Genomic DNA, 17321 nt, shown 5'->3' with positions numbered 1-17321 from the left:
ACTTTTAAAAAGTATGCTAAACTCAAGCATACTTTTAATGTATTTATAAAAACTGCACTAGAGGTACACTGGTAATAATTATATCTTTAATTACACTTTTAAAAAGTATGCTAAACTCAAGCATACTTTTAATGTATTTATAAAAACTGCACTAGAGGTACACTAGTAATAAATATCTCTTTAATTACACTTTTTATAAGTATGCTAAACTCAAGCATACTTTATATGTATTTCTAAAAAGTGCACTAGAGGTACACTAGTAATAATTATATCTTTAATTACACTTTAAAAAAGTATGCTAAACTCAAGCATACATTTAACATATTTCTAAAAAGAGCACTAGAGGTACGCTGGGAAAAAATATATCTTAAATTACACATTTAAAAAAATATATGTTAAACACAAGCATACTTTTACAGAAGTTTTAGAGGTTTTACAGAAGTTTTAGTGTTGAGAAAAAAACATATATTTTTTAAAAAACATGTACATTCATTTTAATAGGCTAACATTGCAATGTCAACATCATATCATTGAACGTGCATTATATAAAAATTTTACAAAGTTAATCCACATACATTTGTTAGTGTTTATATTCAAACAAGACACGTGACGGACGTGACTAAACCTCATTGGTTCTTGGGATTCAGTACGTCACATTGGCTTCCTGATTCAGTTGTTTGATACACAACGTGCGTGATCGTTGGTAAATGTGGATTAAAAGTTGAAACTAAAACTGTTAAATTATATATAGTGATCATCAGAGGACTTGGCTGAAACAACGCGATTCACATGGATTACTTCGGCGATGTTTTTATTGTTGTTGCGATTAACTTTTTGAAATGTGAGCAGTTTTTAGTTCAAGTATCAAGTGGATCTGACATCGAGGGGAAATATAACGTTACGTTTCTTGGATTTCATTAAAGTACCTCGGTTTTTGTTTGAAGATGAATGAGAGAACATGAGGGTAAGTTAAGTGATGACAGATTTTTGCTTTTTAGATTTTTTAGTGAACTATTAAATAAGTAGAACATTTAGTATTACAGTATGTCTTAATTTGAACCCAGCTTCAAGCGTGTATGTTGTGTGGCTTTTGGAACATACATTTTTTGTGAGTAAAGTTTCTCTTGTTGTATTTCAGAAATCATAACAGCCTGTCTTTTTTTAGCACAGCGGCATTCAAATTGACCAATCAGAGCCGAGAATTTCTAATAAGTCAAAGTAGAGATGAACAGATGAAGATACGGCCCATAAAAATACTTATTCTTGGTGGTAAGTTTTTAGTTCTAAAGTATTCGTATAACATTTAGATCACTTTTACCTTTTTCTAATGCTATTGTTTAAAGAGTAATTAAACCCTAGACCAACTATTTTTAGTTAATGATCTGTAAGAATGATGCTTTATTAGTGTAAGTTTTTTGACATTTGGATATAAAGTGTTTCAATACTACAATATATGGTGTAAAAACGTCTGAGTGCTGCCCTCTTCAGGTTGATCGGTGGCTACTGCAGTTGAATTTTCCTATTGGATGTTGGGTCCAAAAAATATGTCGTGACTAATCAGGTTCAAACTCACTACACCCTTGTTACAATCTCACCACACACTTGGTACAAGCTTAGTTCGTCCTCTCTATCTCCGTTGGGATCTGCCAACTTTTCTTGCATTTTTCAAATATTGCCAGTGGGTGGAGTCAGGCTCTGACCAGGGGTTTAGTTACGCTTTAAAGCTCACGTAACACACGCTGTTTCTGCATTTCTGATATTAATCTGGAGTACCTATAGAGCAGTATGACATCCTTTATATCTCTGAAGAGTCTTTAGTTTAATCAGATTTATAAAAGAAAGATTAGCTTTACCGAATCTTTCCGATAACGTACGAAAAAATGAAGAAGGAGGAGTTATAACACGGGAGGAGCGAGTACGAGTCATACAACACTATACAACACTGTTTTAACTTATGATTCACTACATGTTCGTGTCATTTATATAATATACACGCGCCTATTTCCAACATAAGACAGAAGTCTTACTTACCACGTGTAACTCGTCATGACCCGGTTCTGAAAATCCACAGCATCAAACACACACGCAAAACTCCGCTGCTAATCCGGATAATAAACTATATCCATTGTTTCCATAAGGCTGGATGTCTTCTCCTTACATCCAAAAACACACTTCTTGTTGTGCCTTGTTGAGTTTTGAAATTAAACAAAGCTGAGTGGCGTGATAAGCTGTTAACAAGCTCTAGCGTCTCCCGCTGACTGACGGCTGGGCGGGGTTTTCCGGGGGAAGTTTTCCGGCGGAAGCCCATATAAAGAAGTGATGCGTATCGAAAACCCCTGAAACGTCAGTTAGAACCGTAATCGAAAAAAAAATAGCCGAAACTTGTACGAACCCTGGCGAAGTGCATTCGGTACAGAAATACTCTGAAACACGCCCAACTGCATTTTTGACACTTTGCCTACGTTTAGCATGAGGAAACAACTCTATAACTGTGTTAATAAGGGTGCGTTCACACGACAAAATTTCGGGAGTGACAACCGTATTTACTTACAGGTGTGAGGCTGGAAGTGTCCTGTTCAGACAGCAAATTAAAGACACAAATAGAACACTGCCTATATGAACGAGCAACCGACCTCAAACCCGTATTCTAGTTACACGCGGCGCCTGTAACCATAGTGACGGACGAATATATTAAAAAAGTATTATTTATGCAATGGGCAAACTTTATTTATGTAATGAACAAAAACAGCTGTCTGGTGTAACACTTACCATTGTGCAGAGAAAAATTAACTAGGGTGGTTCCTTATTAAAGTTTTAATTTCCAAAATGAATGAACATAAAATCAGTTTCAGCAACTGCACGTTTTACCAAAGCAGATATATGCAATATAAAAGTAATCATAATGACTTATGAAGCAAATCGATCCGTTTTTGCAGGAAATCAAACTTTATTTAAACCATTAACGCAGCCAAATAGGAAGTGCGCTTACACTCCCGCTCTGTAGGTGGCGCAGAGAGTATGGTTTACCAACTGCAGGCAAAACCGGCCTCTTAGCGCCACCTAGGGAGCGGGAGTGTAAAAGGCGCACTTTATATGTTGCAACAGTTCTGTATGGACGCTAATAATGTTGTGAATAACGTTCGATATCCTGCAGAAGCCGACCGATTTGCTTCACAAGCAGCAAAAAATGTCACCAGGAGTCATGGAGATTACTTTTGTACTGGATATATCTGGTTTTTGACCTCTCAAAGTGACGCATCTTTTGCCTTGCATTATATGAATCACAGATGGGTTTTTTGCAAAATATCTTCTTTATTGCTCTACTGAAGATAAAAGGTGAGTAAAAAAACAGCTAATTTTATATATCCCTTTTATTATACACTTAACATTATATTAATCGTCCACTTTTAAGGTTTAAACTTTATATATCTCACTTATTGGGCTGCACGCAATTTTATGCGTAATGTAATATGTTTGTGGCGTCTATGAAGGTAATATAATAAATATCACATTAATCTTATGGAGCAATTCTGCTGCGTAGTTTGCAGTCATTTTCATGCACTGTAACGTTATCTTAACACAAAGAGCAACGAATGACGTGACAGACAACTGGTTGTCCAGTGCGATTCCGTTCACACGGCACAGATTCTCTGTAAATACGGTTGTGAAACCCGAAAAGTTACGGGTGTGAGGTCGGTTATAGAATGTGGTTGTCAAACCCGTAAATAACCGAACTGCGTGTGAACGGAACCGTCTTAAGGACTCAAATACGGGTTTGACAACCGTATTTTGGTACCGTGTGAACGCAGCCTAAGTCAGAATGCTTGAAATACCATTAAACCCCCCCTTTAATGCAATGCTAGTACTAGACTAAAAGGTATGTTTGTCTTCTCTGAAAATAACATCTGTGGTTATGAATTTTACCATAGTCTTTTTTGCTTTGTTTTTTACATCCTCTAATGTTTCAAGATACTAACTCAAAAATAACCAAGTAAAAATGTTTTGTCAATCGGTGTGAATATACCACAATAAAACAGTAAAACTCAGAACAGAACTCTAAATGTCACATTTTACACTATCAGCATCATATCATAATATGTAATTCTGTTCGTTTTGCTTTTTCCTCATATAGCAGTAACAGTGAGATCTCACTTGTCTCTCTTATTTTACCTGACACTTTTAGACAACATTACAAAGACAATAATATTTTACTAATGTGATTAGCCTGCTGGACGAATTGTAAAAAACAGCACAATGTAAGCACTGCTAGTACAGGCTAGCTATATATATCTTAATGATTACATAGATAAGACACATAAAACTTGCGACCTTTCTCAGTTTGCACATCTGGACAATTCTTCACACATCATAGGTTGTAAATTTGGGTAAATCCAGCAAATGAGTAAATTTTAGCGATTCTGCTGTCACTCTGCTTTACATCTCCTGTATCAGAAACTTAATCTTGAGTCAAACGTGGAAGTTAAGCGTGCATAGAGTGCATTGGCATGACTTCTGATTTCCTTAAATCTCCTTAAACAGAGGCGAACTTTTCTTGTAAGCAAGACCACAATAGACATGTCAATGGAAAATGCCCTTGGTTAAAATAAAACACAATTATCAAAGTAAAGCATATCCTGTACACACAGGTTGCATTATATCAGTGTCAGTGAGTTAAGCCTCCTATAACCCTACTGTATGTTCAATGTTACTTGTAGAGTGCCATGTAGTGACGGATCAAACGGACACTCATGTCAAGCTTGATGAGGACACAGTCAAAGCTTTAAAAGGTAAACTGAGGAGTTAACAAAATTCTAATGCATATCTATGTTCATTAGTTATTGGTTAATTTTGTATATATTCTGTTTCCTTTTCACAGACCTTGTGATTAAGTCTTCAGTGTCTGAATGGCAAGAAGAAGTGACCCTCCACTTAAACGTGACATTTAAACTGCTCTGTGTTTTGGTTCAGCCATTTGCAGGTTTATCTCGAGTTAGTTCAAATGCACTTCTGCATTTTTCCCAGTAACTTTTTGTTTAGAGAATTACATTATTATGATTATATGAATATTCAATGGTTGCATATTCATAGTGTACTTTTCATATTGATGTATAAATGTTCCACAATTTGATAAAAGTAGCTCATTGCATTTCACTGATCTTTGTTTTATATTGTAAAATCATTTCAATAGCAGTAAATACATACTTAGTTGTTTCTTTAACATTTAATTAGTTGTTAATGATGGAAGAAACTAGAGCCCGACCGATATGCGTTTTTTCGGGCCGATGCCGATACAGATATTAGGGAGTAAAAAAAGGCCGATAACGATATATCGGCCGATATTCTTTATGTGTACATTATAGTTCAGTATATACTACAGTATATTATACTAAAGTACTGTACATAGAATACACTATATACTTTAACATAATATACTATGAATAAATACAATGCAATGCAATGATCACTCACAAATGTGGTGATCACTCACAAATGTGGTGATCCAACACTTATATTGATGTGACAAAGATATGTACTATAGGCAAGAAGTTAACAATAAACTTTATTATCCAAAATTAGTTGGATATCAGTGCACTAAACAGTAAACTTGACTTATTATAAATAACTTTAAAACACAAAGAGAACAAAATACATAAAACTTGCATCATTTGCAGTTTTGACGAGAATAACGTTATAAAGAGAAACTTATGAAGTCATTGATTATTAGCTTTACAGTAAGTTGTGTACTTCACAAATTAGTTAGCCACTCACAGTTACGAAGACAATGCTTGACGGAGCACATACTAATGTACGCTATGTTTAATGTTGTGCTTGTGCACAACGTTTTTATAACACAAACCCAGGGGTCCGTGCAAACTTTAGACTTTAATAAAACTAATGCGTCTTCGCTCCGCCTCTTTTATTTAGCAAGGGTGTAGAGTTGCGCGAGCTTATTGAATCAATTGCTCTGAAATGAGTGTGTTAACTAACAACACAAGCAGCAGTAATCTCATATAGTGTTATATAAGTGCACGGCTGCGTGTAGTTTAAACGTGTCATTTCTCCATCTCGCGTCATTTCTCCCGCTTGCGTTTTAACTCGCAAGTCGACAAAGAGACGGATTAAAAACACCAAATGTAAGCGGGAATGCGTCTCTCTTGTCCATTTATAATCCAATCGACCAAAGCGCGTCTTAATACCAGGTGTAACAATGTTGTGAAGAAGACACTGCGTGACTGCAGCCACCTGAACTGAGAGACTGACTGACTGAAGTGAAGGGGGTGTGGGGGGATTGGCTGGTGTCACTACAGTGAGTGATCTGGGTCGCCATTAGCAACCAGTATGGCGCACTCTGCTGGACAAACAAGTACTTACATCTTTCAAATGCATTTAATGTTTTCTGTAACAAACGTTCATATCGGCGCATATCTGCGGCTTATACGCCGACACGCCCGCCGACAGGGGGGGACAAACGGGTCTGTTGTCCCGGGCCCAGGGTGGGGGTGGGCCCAGAGGGGGGCCCAGAACTGGAACCTATGGAATAATTGTTAAATATAAAGAAAATATTTTATTCATTTGATTTGAAGTTCAGTACGCTCAAAATGTCCGGTCAGACTCAGCACAAGTCCGGTGCTCAGAAAATAAAAGAAAAGAAGAAAATATAGGCCTTATAGAGGAAAATAGAGGAAAATAGAATTCCTAATTCTCCCCATTAGGAATCTGTGACCGCAGATATAGTCACTGCATCGCGTGTGTTTAGAAGTATGTGCTATTTGCTGTGAGGTTTTTATGAGAGAAAGCACAAACTATTTAATATTTAATGTGTAAAACTTAAAATTTGAAATAAAACTTACCGCGGAGAAGATAATGAGATGAGATCTCTATTGCTAAGTGACGCGACAATTATTTATTATTTCAAATCCGTTTACAAGATAAATATAAATTGTTAAACAGATGAAATTATCTTGATATAGGCTACATTCATAATGAGAAGCCTTTTCGTTTTACTGTTACACTGTAGACAGTAATATATGTATTTTATATAAAACTCTATGGTCGTGACAGCACATTGTTCATTATCTGTTGGTTCATGTTGGTCCAGTTTAATTCAGGGTAATCCTTTAATAAAATGTAATTATAAAATATTTTATTGTTTTGTAATATTCACAGCGCACATTCTCTCAAATGAATGTGCTTAATGTGCTTAAAACATGTTTAATTATTGTGCAAAATTCCGCATAGATTTTGCAAAAGAAATCCGCAGAAATAGCAAAAAATAACTCCTTGCACAGATTCCTTATACAGCTGTACTACTCTTGCAGCAATTAAAGCAGTTCAGATTTGTTTTAAATGGCAAAATAGTTATATTTCTTTTTTTAATTTACATTTTAGAGTATTTTTGTTTGTTCCAACAAGCGGTTAGCAGCCGACAGCAAGTTGACGACATGTTTGATGAATTGAACTCTCAAATCAACACTTCACTTGTCTATAATAACAACTACATAAAATATATATTTTCAGCATATCACAGTGTTAGTTTAAACGTTTATTATCTGCACACACTATTTTTTAAAAGCGGAGGCAGGTTGCTCTGCTGCTCGCAGCTGCAACGGGGGCAGACATATAAAAATGAAAAGGGCTATAGCTACAAAACGAAACGAAATAAACATGAAACCGAATAAACATGCAACCTGCTTACAACTTCGCTATGCATATATAGATTATGTATTGGATGCTGTTTGCATAGATTATGCGCAGTATCCAAGGTTTTAGTCCCGGTGCGCTGCGGTACTGCTGTTAAATACGCAACAGCTGCATTGTAAATGTGTGGCTGGCTGTGCTTATAGCGGACTCGTGCTATAGGTTAAAAGTCTTACTACGTTTGTTTTGCAATCATCGTCTGTCAAAATGTTATTTAAATTAAATTGAAAAATATAAAAAGACGGAGAAGCCTAAATAAGCTCGAGGTCCGCCCGCGTATCAGCTGTGAGGTTAAAATTGGCCGAAACCCGACCTGAGGGGTGTAAAAATGTCGGGTCGGGCTTGGGCTGAAATGCAGGGCTCTACCCTCAGTCGCATTCATTGAGAAAAATGCAATGCATGCTCATCATGAAAGCTCTTTACAAAATAATATCCCTCTGGGCTTTTGGTTCAAAGGCGTGCATGTTTGGAGAAATTTTGATTGAGTTTATATGTTTACTTCAAATTTCTAAAGAGAGGAGTAATATTTATTCCATTTTTAGTCCAAACACGGCATATTATTAGCTAGTTGTTTTACTTATATTTCCAATAGTCTGTTCATAATTCATACGTGATTATGATATTTTGTGTCAGTATACAGTGTCAGTACACTGAAAAAAATATTCATTGAATTTAATCAGTTTGTTAAGGTAAGTGGTTGCAATCAATTTATTTAAGCTACATTTAAACAAAAGTTTTATATTTTATTTTACGTTACTAATCTTTTTTGTTTAAATGTAGCTTAAATAAATTGATTGCAACCGCTTATCTTAAAAAATTGATTGAATTCAGTGAATATTTTTTTTCAGTGTGCTACATTTAAAGGTGCAGTGTGTAAATTTTAGAAGCATCTAGTGGTGAGGTTGCAAATTTCAACCAACGGCTCAATCCACTCACCCCTCGCTTTTGAAACGCATAGAGAAGCTACAGTAGCCACCACCGGTAAAACATGTCATCGTCAGAGACAACTTAGTAAAAAAAGTTTGTTCGTTAAAGGTTTCTGTAGAAACATGGCGACACAAAATGGCGACCTCCACGTAAGGGGACCCTCTGTGTATGTAGATAAAAACTTCTCATTCTAATGTAATAAAAACATAAGGGTTCATTATAAAAAGGTCTTTATACACCCCTGATAATATAGTTTTGTATATTATTTTGCATTTCTGTCAAGAGATCCTTCTAAAAATTACACACTGCACCTTTAACTAAATGTTTTATACAATGTATAATATGCAATATTCGTGGGTCCTGAATCTGATTATGCCCACTGTCTTGTTACCCGTAAAAAGTCAGGGGTGGGGGGCCCTCTAAGATTCTCTTGTCCCGGGCCCAGGCAAGACTGTCAGCTGGCCTGTACGCCGATACAGATATATCTGCGACATGCTCATATCGGCCGATAAAATCGGCAAAACGATAAATCGGTCGGGCTGTAGAAGAAACAGTATCATTTTAGAATGAGTTAAAACATGTTTTGGTGGCAAACATGCAGGTAAAATACTACATATAACATTCTAATAGTATACTGTACTGTAATTCAAATGTTACATACAGTACATTAGAAATGATGTATTTTATGTATACAAATGTGTGGGCAATATATTATTATTTCATTTTGTATGCTATATTATTTATGTAATATTATTATATTTGAAATTATTAAATTATATTTATAAATGTTTAAAAGGTGGCTTCAAATGTGCTTCAAGTTGAAACTGAATACAGTTTTAGAAAATAGCACAGTTGACTACACTTAGATTGTCTTAAGTTTGTCTTAACAAGTACTAAATACTACTTTTTACTATATTAAGCACAATTTACTGCACGAAAATAAAGCGCTTTTAGTACCTTAAGGTTGTGAACTTAGTGTATTTTAGTGAACTTTTTCACCTGGGAATACATTTGGTATATTATTTTAACATACTACTAGTATATTTTAAAGTAGATTCGTAAATGTTTAAAGGTGGGTTCAAGTTGTAATTAAAGATATTTTTTTAATACAGACCTAGTATATTAAAATGACATTTTAGTTCAACTTCATGGTGTCTCAAAATAGCACAGTTGAGTACACTAAGATGGTCTTAAGTTCACCTAGGAATACATTTGGAATATTATTTTTACATACCATTAGTATACTTTAATGTATATTTAAAAATGCTTAAAGGTGGGTTCAAGTGTACTTCAAGTTATAATGAAATATATTTTTTAAAATACAGACATAGTATGTTAAAATGACATTTTAGTTCAACTTCATGGTGTCTCAAAATAGCACAGTTGAGTACACTAAGATGGTATTAAGTTCATCTTAAGAAGTACTAAATACTACTTTTTAGTATACTAAGTTCAAAATTAGTGTGCGAAAATAGAGCACTTTTAGTATAATGTGGAAAGTGTACTTAAATAGTGTATTTTAGTGAACTTTTTTCACCTGGGAATACATTTGGAATATTATTTTTACATACCATTAGTATACTTTAAAGTATATTTAAAAATGCTTAAAGGTGGGTTCAAGTGTACTTCAAGTTATAATTAAATATATTTTTTTTAAATACAGACCTAGTATGTTAAAAATACATTTTAGTTCAACTTCATGGTGTCTCAAAATAGCACAGTTGAGTACACTAAGATGGTATTAAGTTCATCTTAAGAAGTACTAAATACTACTTTTTAGTATATTAAGTTCAAAATTAGTGTGCGAAAATAGAGCACTTTTAGTATATTGTGGAAAAGTGTACTAAGTGTACTTAAATAAAGTGTATTTTAGTGCACTTTTTTTTCACCTGGGATACACATAAAGCAGCAAATGATTTTGGGGATCCCTAAAATGATATAGAAGCGCAACTTATGCTGCGTTCCAGGCAACCGGTAACCCGTAACTTACGAGTTCAAAACCACGACTCTGAACTAGGAGTACATCGATCTAGTACGAGTTCACGGGTGGGAAGTCACGGCTTTGACTGCCGTTCCAGTGCACTTTCACGCATAGGGTCGTGAGTCGTGGTTTTGAAGTCGTAACTTACGGGTTTAAAAGCCTGCCTGGAACCAGGTTATTGGACAAAGGATTGCTAATTGGCGTCAATGTCAACGCAGAGATTACATATTTACTAGAAAAGGTTCAACTTTGCAAAGAAAATAGTATTTAATTCCGCACAATGTGTTTACCTCAAGCGCTTTATTAAACATCGTGCCTCAGGGCAAGGTAAACCCCGTTTGCGACAATCTCGTAACTAACACCTCGTTTTTTCGCAGACAAAACATAGATTATTAAAAAATTACTTTTAAAGATTCGATTATGCAGTGAAAACAGTATTTTAATTCAACAGGATTTATTACTTACACAGTTATCCAGATGTTTATTATTATACCTTTATTTATCCAGGTAAACTGTTTGAGAACCACTTCTCATTTACAAACATGACCTGGCCAAGAGGCTACAAGAATAAATAGGAATATACTGTACAACTATACATTGTAAACACATGACACACAGAGCAAACAATTAAATTAAAAAAGGTAGACAACAAAGAAAAGAGAAAAGGAATAAAGTGCTTAAATATATGTGTACAAATATGGTAAATACTGGTAAATACTTGTACATGTGAGGCAAGGTAGCTCAAAATTATGGGCGGGACTTCAGATCAGAGCCTTCCAAGTGTTTCAACGTAATGCGCATGCGCAGAGTGTGTAGGAAGCTCATTCTGAGAGGTAGCACAGATCGTCGGAACACCGGCCCTGGCCAATTTGCTGCCCTAGGCAAGATTTCAATGGTGCCCTTTAGAATCACAGAATCACAATTGTGTTCCAATCATTTTGTTCATAAACTGAACAGCTTTGTCTTGTTTTTCTTTATTTAAAAACATATTTTGGAAACACACACGCACGCACATACACACCCTGTCACTCAGGCATTTGATCTTGACATTGTTAAAATCTTGTCTTTTTTACATGTTTTAACACTGTACATTTAACTTAAAATATTTAATTTTGTACAAGAAAACAGCTCTTATTAATGAATTATTAGTAGCATGTTGTAGTGTCTCGGAAGATTGTGCTCATTGTTAAATAGCTTTGTGGCTATACTGCATTGAAGCGGCAGTTTAAAATATAAACCCAGAATTCAGCGAATGTCAAGAACAAGAAAACGGAAACAACAATCAGACGGAGACACGGGATTTAAATTACGTTACACGGACCATGGTCAAATTTAAATGTTTCTGGACAGAAATACCAACTTAGTCTGGTATTAATAAGCTGCACATTGGAGTGCTGACTGCTCGCCGCGGTGTGAAGACGTGCTCTGACAGAGTACACATATGCACAGATATTTACGTGCAATCTATTGGAAAGCGGAGGAGTCATTAGTTGGGTTAGTAAAATAATGAAATTATAGCTTTTAAATAGAAAAAGGTTTTTTGTAAAGAGAAATTTATTTAAAAAAGTTTAAAAGTGCACAACTCTTCTCAAGGGAAAGAATACTTTTCCCCTTACGTGCAACCTATCGGAAAGCGCAGATGAGTTAGTTGGGTGGGTTAGTCCGAGCGCGTCTTCAGCACCGCGGCCAGCACTCCAATGGGCAGCTTATTAATACCAAACAAAGTGAACAAGTTGGTATTTCTGTGCAGAAACATTGAAATTTTAACATGGTCTTTGTAACATTATGTAAATTCCGCGTCTCTGACTGATTGTTGTATTCGTTTTCTTGTTCTTGACGTTCGCTGAATTCTGGGTTTATATTTTAAACTGCCGCTTCAGTGCAGTATAGCCACAGAGCTATTTAACAAGAACGATCATCCGAGATACTATGCTACTAATAATTCATTAATAACTGCTGTTTTCTTGTGCAAAATTAAATATTTATAGTTAAATGTTTATACACATATATTAAAAAAAATAATAATTTGGGCGCACGGACGCCCCAAGGGGTCGGCGGCGCCCTTAGCATTTGCCTATTCCGCCTATGCCCAGGGCCGGCCCTGCCTGGAACGCAGCATTAGACCAGTCTAATCTAAAAGCCTAAATTCACAGTGTTGATTAATAGCCTATTAGGTCATTGGTTTAAAATAAAATATAAAATAAAAACAAGGTGAAATTGCTTTTGTGAATCTTAACTAGACAAATTATAAATATAAGACCACTTCAACACTCTAAAAACAAATGGTGCTATATAGCACCAAAAGTGGTTGTTTGCTCGTAATCATAGAATAACCGTTTTTAGTGCCATATAGCACAGGTGAAGCACCTGTGTAGAACCATATAGTGCTATGTAGAACCAAATGTGGTGCTATATGGCACCTCTATGGTTCTACACAGGTGCTTCACCGGTTCTTCACCGGTGCTTCACCGGTGCTATATGGCACTAAAAACGGTTCTTCTACACTGTAAAAAATTACCGTTAATTTTACGGTACTGAACTGTTTTATAAAATTACAGTTTCTTGCCGTAAATGGTTGCGTGAGCGTCGGGGGAGGAACTGCACTGAAATTACTGAGTGGTATGTGTTGGCCACTTATTAATATGCATTTTCTGTCTGGACTTGTATTATAAAGACTGAATACTTTTGAAACGTCATCAGTAGATGGCTGCTCCAATTCAAAGTTAACATCTAGCAAAGAACAGTTAAAATCTTAGATATGTTCCTACATCACCTTTAATCGAGGACCCTCATGAAAATGAACCATCTTGTCTTGCTTTATTGATTGGCAAAACATGGTTTTACTACAGTAACATCTGTTTTGGACTGCATAACTCCTTTAATATAACCATAAATAATGTCCATAAAAAGGTCTGTTCATTCAATAATCCGGGCAAAATCTGCATGAACGTTTACGTAGAAATAATATTGAGGACACTGCACGATAATGAAACCTTTAGTTAAAGTCGATTGATATTTCTGTTTTTATTGAATAAATATTCTATATTAAATTGGCTCTAAACAGGCAATTTCGGTCCCGGAAGCAGCACTGGAAGAAGCACTTTACTTTCATCTTTTATATCTTTATTTACTTTTATTATGTTATTATTGGCGGAGGCACGTTTAGGCGCGTGTCCGTCTCTCGAATGCTTTGTGTGATTATTCAAACTGGGAGACGCGAGATCTGGATTAACCGCTATTCTCCTCAGACGAGTGTCTCTGTGGTATTATGAGGTAAGTTTCTTTACATTCGTGGTTACTTTATTGAAATTAGTTCACAGTGATGTTTATTCAGTTGTCATTATATTTCGATATGTCTAATATATGATAAACCTTAAAGCGTAACTAAACCCCTGGTCAGAGGCTGACTCCACCCACTGGCAATATTGAAAAATGCAAGAAAAGTGGGCAGATCCCAACGGAGATAGAGGGGACGAACTTGTGTGTAGTGAGATCGTAACAAGGGCGTGGTGAGCTTGAATCTGCTTACGTCACGAGTTACTTTTTGGACCCAACATCCAATAGGAAAATTCAACTGCAGTGGCCACCGTTCAACCTGAAGAGGGCAGCACTAAGACGTTTTTACACCATATATTGTAGTATTGAAACACTTTATATACAAATGTCAAAAAACTTACTAAAATCAATGAACAGGGCTAATAAAGCATCATTCTTACAGATCTTTAACTAAAAAAAGTTGGTTTAGGGTTTAGTTACTCTTTAATGTTGACCGTTGGTTCGTGTCGTTCGAGCGCTGAGTGGGGTGAGCTGAGCTCGGCGCAGCTGTGAGCTAATGAGATAATGAGATCTTTTATTTGTCTTTATATCTTCTATAAAATTGTGTTATGCATGTTCTTAAAAGTATTTAACATAGTTTAATTAATTATAACGCAAGTTTTCTCCAAGTATTGCAATGTGGGCTTAGTTCAGCTCCCGCCTAGATTGACTTGAGCTCGTGAGCTAACGTTAGTGGAGATTTTTTAACTTATTTGTTTTTATATCCTAAAATGGCATTTTGAGAAGCTTGATAAATATGGACGCAGGTGTCTAACTTGATATTAACTTCAGTTTTTACCTTTCCTAACAGTATGTCTGCAAATGCCGGTTCCATGTCACCAGTGCTGGGCAAGCTACTTGGAAAATGTAGTGAGCTGAGCTACCAGTTACTTTACATTAAATGAAGCTTCACTACACTGAAGCTACCCCCCTGGGAAATGTAGCAAGCTAAGCTACATCAATAGTAGCTTGCTACATCCAAGCTACTTTTTTATTTTTAACCAGTTTTATTATGTAATTATTTATTCAGTTTCCATTTAGAATTTTGATAATTATAGGCAATTAAAGCATAATGTAGACCTAGGTACTTCACATTATGGGGCGGTTTCCAAGACAGGTCTCATTCTACACTCTTAAGAAAAAAGGTTCTTCAAAGGTTCTGAAACGATGGTAAAGGTTCTATATAGAACCATAGCTTACTGAAGAACCATTTTTTGCTGAAATGGTTCTTTGTCTTGGCAAAAGGGTTCTTTATTTCCCTCCTTTTTTGATTTTAAATTTAGTCAGTTATTTTCAAGCTGCCTCTTGATTATTTTCACCTGTAAAAGCCCTGAATCATCAGTCCTGCTGAAAAACCAGCAGATTAACATCACAAGCAGGTAAGAGAGTAAAATAATCATCATTTACGGTTAAAAACATTTAAAAAATTGAAGTTTGTGTGTTCTTATTGTAATTTATTTATTTTATAACAGGTAAACGTTATACTGTAAGCTTCATTCACTTTAAAGCAGGTAAGCTTCATACTGTTTTAAATGATAGGAGACTCTACTTTAACAATGACTTAAGATAATGATTTGTTAAAGTGTTATAAAGCATATACTGTACATGTATATTGTACATTAAGTTTATTAAACTAATTATCAGAAGTATGTGGTACATCATGTGTTTCGTTTTTTTATTGATATTTCAGAGTTTTTGTATGTGAGGTAATCTTACTGGGAATGAAGGCAGTGCGTATGACCACTTGATATAGACACATTCTATTTTTAAAGGTGATGTATGCATGTTACTTTCAATCCTGGCATTAAAATAATAATATTTACTGTTTAAACATTTTGCAAAATTGAGGTTTTGCGTGTTTTTGATGTACTTTATTTATTTTATAACAGGTCAACATACTGTAAGCTTCATTCCCTTTAAAGCAGGTAATCTTCATATTGTTTTAAATGATATATTTCAGGGACTCTGCTTTAACAATGACTTAGGATAATGATTTGTTATAGTGTTTGTTATAAAGCATATACATGTATATTTTACATTAAGTTTATTAAACTAATTATGAAAAGAATGTGGTACAACATGTGTTTAGTTTTTTTATTGATATTTCAGAGTTTTCATATGCGAGGTAATCTTGCTTATGCTGGGAGTGAAGGCAGTGCGTATGACCGCTTGATATGAAAGACACATCCTGTTTTTAAAGGTGATGTATGCATGTTACTTTCAATGCTGGCATTAAAATAATAGTTATTTACTGTTTAAACATTTTGGAGATTATGTGTGTGATCTTGTGGCACATTTACTTGTGATAACAGAATTATTTTTGTCTATCTGTTGTAGGTGGATCATGAGTGAAGCTCTGGAGGTCTGCCATTGGCTTGATAACAGTGGTTCCCTTTCAGTCGGTCACTACGACGTCACGTCGTGACCGACGAATTGGGAACCGCTTCGCGGGTGACCTATCTGCTTCGAGAAACCTTTAAAACGCCAATGAACTTGGCATGCAGATAATTGCATCTGCCGGCGCCGCCCCGCCACACAGGTATTTAATGAGCGGCGGGTGCAGTTATCAAATCAGTTTTTTAGCTTCGAAAGCTGGCAGACTGACTGCTCACGAGAAGCTACTCTCTGCTCTTTGGAGAACTCTGCGTGTTCGATTTGGTTGGGCAAAGGCATTTCAGCGGAGGCACGCGGGTGTTCCACCTCTCTTTTTAATTTTTTGACTTTTTTCTCACTCTTAGTTGAGTGTGTGCGTAGCCGTTCCCCTGTGTGCTTTATCAACATCAGCACATTAAAAGAGTATTTCCTCTAAAAGAGTATTGCGGTGTTCTGCGTCTTTTTAAAGACAGCATTTCACTTGCACTGAGATGGGAGCGTCTTTTTAAAGATGTCTTTCCGTCCGTGTTTCTGGATGCGGCAAATGTATGGGTCCCCGGGTGGCCACGATCGTTTTCTCTCGTGCGCAAGAGTGCATGCTGAGGCTAAGAGAGCATGAACCTCTTGGATGGCGGAGACGGGTTTCGTACCTCCGGGAACGTCACCCCCGTTTTTCCGTTGCGGAGCCCCGTTAAAGGTGCGGTGGCAAAACTCCGGAAATCTTATCTCCGTATAAACGGTGCTGAATCGGTTAGCTGGTTCGTCCAGTGACTCTCAGCACCCCCATCCACAGCCAGAGGTGCCGTAAGAGACGGGTGGCGCGTGTTCTACGCGCTCTCATCCTCTTTCAGTCCTCACGAGGATTCTATGTCTGTCACAGCATCGGAGAGGGGGTCGTCTATTCGGTCGCCGACTCGGACCCACTCCCGCCTTCGGGTTGGGTAGGGGCTCCCGTGCTCGACCCCGAGTGGCGGCCATGTACGCTCGGGAGCGCGGAGACGGTCTGCATGGAGCGGAGAGCTCCTCC

The 17321-nt window shown here is 36.4% G+C and overlaps 2 long non-coding RNA genes across 2 annotated transcripts; both read left to right on the top strand.

Moving 5' to 3' along the window:
* Positions 1-549: 549 nt before the first annotated feature.
* On the top strand, positions 550-5151 carry LOC141363936 (uncharacterized). Its single transcript, XR_012369632.1, has 4 exons — positions 550-964; positions 1166-1269; positions 4716-4787; positions 4877-5151. It is a non-coding gene; the product is annotated as an uncharacterized lncRNA (long non-coding RNA).
* A 9896-nt stretch (positions 5152-15047) lies between these two features.
* LOC129429402 (uncharacterized) lies at positions 15048-16310 on the top strand. Its single transcript, XR_012369426.1, has 5 exons — positions 15048-15432; positions 15612-15693; positions 15811-15846; positions 16031-16121; positions 16259-16310. It is a non-coding gene; the product is annotated as an uncharacterized lncRNA (long non-coding RNA).
* Positions 16311-17321: the final 1011 nt, after the last annotated feature.

The sequence above is a fragment of the Misgurnus anguillicaudatus genome, chromosome 5 (assembly GCF_027580225.2).
Source record: "Misgurnus anguillicaudatus chromosome 5, ASM2758022v2, whole genome shotgun sequence".
Taxonomy (NCBI): Eukaryota; Metazoa; Chordata; class Actinopteri; order Cypriniformes; family Cobitidae; genus Misgurnus; species Misgurnus anguillicaudatus.
The sequence above is the reverse complement of the archived record's forward strand: the minus strand, read 5'-3'. Positions and strand labels throughout refer to the sequence as shown.